This window comes from Heterodontus francisci, unplaced genomic scaffold, assembly GCF_036365525.1.
Source record: "Heterodontus francisci isolate sHetFra1 unplaced genomic scaffold, sHetFra1.hap1 HAP1_SCAFFOLD_58, whole genome shotgun sequence".
Taxonomy (NCBI): domain Eukaryota; kingdom Metazoa; phylum Chordata; class Chondrichthyes; order Heterodontiformes; family Heterodontidae; genus Heterodontus; species Heterodontus francisci.
In genome coordinates this window covers 9,426,381-9,427,354 of record NW_027142006.1, presented here as the reverse complement: position 1 = coordinate 9,427,354, position 974 = coordinate 9,426,381, and the positions used below count along the sequence as shown (strand labels likewise).

Below are 974 nucleotides of genomic sequence, written 5' to 3'. Positions count from 1 at the left end.
GCTTGAATCTACAACATGGAACTCAGTCTGACATGTGGACCCATGGGAGGATTTGAATGCCATCCCTGCGTTGGAGTTGCATCCATCCAATAAGAGACCGAGTAGAAGTGACAGTTCTGTCAGTCGAATATGAGACTTTTAATGGCAGGGTTGTGAGTTTGAGTGCCATTCTGTTTTTCCCTTTTTTAAGGCTTCATGAGCAGAGAGTACAGGGAGTGTTTGAAATGAGCAAGTCTCGCTTTGATTCAGGACTCTTACCTCTCAGCAGCATCTCACTATGAAAGATTGAATTTGATCTCATTTCATTCTCAGCTCGGGGTCTGTGCGGCTCAGTGGCACTTCTGGCTGTCTCCCGCTTCACAATCCATCAGTACTGAGATAGCAATGGGGAATATTACTCACATGTTGTGTTCTTTAATTTTTTGGAAAACTTGAATGTATGTATTTTCTTCCAAAACAAGGACACCAAGCCACTGCTAATGTAGAGCTGAAATAGCTCAGTTGGGAGAGCGTTAGACTGAAGATCTAAAGGTCCATGGTTCAATCCCGGGTTTCAGCAATTTTGCTTCCTTATGCGTCCCTTGCCTTGGTTCTGATTTTCCGGTTGCACAATTTACTTTGAAATTATTTACCAAGCACCAGTGGATTGAATTTGAGAAACAACACAGAGTCATTTACAGCACAGAAGGTGGTCGTTTGGCCTATCACGTCCATGCTGGCTCTCCCCGGAGCACTCTAGTCAGTTCCACTCACCAGCTCGGTCCCTTTCCTCCTGCAAGTTTCTTTCCTTCAAGTATCCATCTAATTTCCTTTTCAAATCATTGATTGTCTCTGCTTCCACCACACTCGTGGGCCAAGACATTACCACCCACAGCATAAAAAATTCCACCTCATCAAGGATGGGAAATACTTATATCATCTATATTTGCTTATTCTCTCTTTCTATGAGAATAGACTGACAGTCAACATGAAAG

General features: G+C 43.2%; 1 non-coding gene across 1 annotated transcript; it reads left to right on the top strand.

Annotated features, from left to right (window-relative positions):
• The first annotated feature begins 486 nt into the window (after positions 1-486).
• trnaf-gaa (transfer RNA phenylalanine (anticodon GAA)) lies at positions 487-559 on the top strand. The gene has a single exon. It is a non-coding gene; the product is annotated as a tRNA-Phe (tRNA).
• Positions 560-974: the final 415 nt, after the last annotated feature.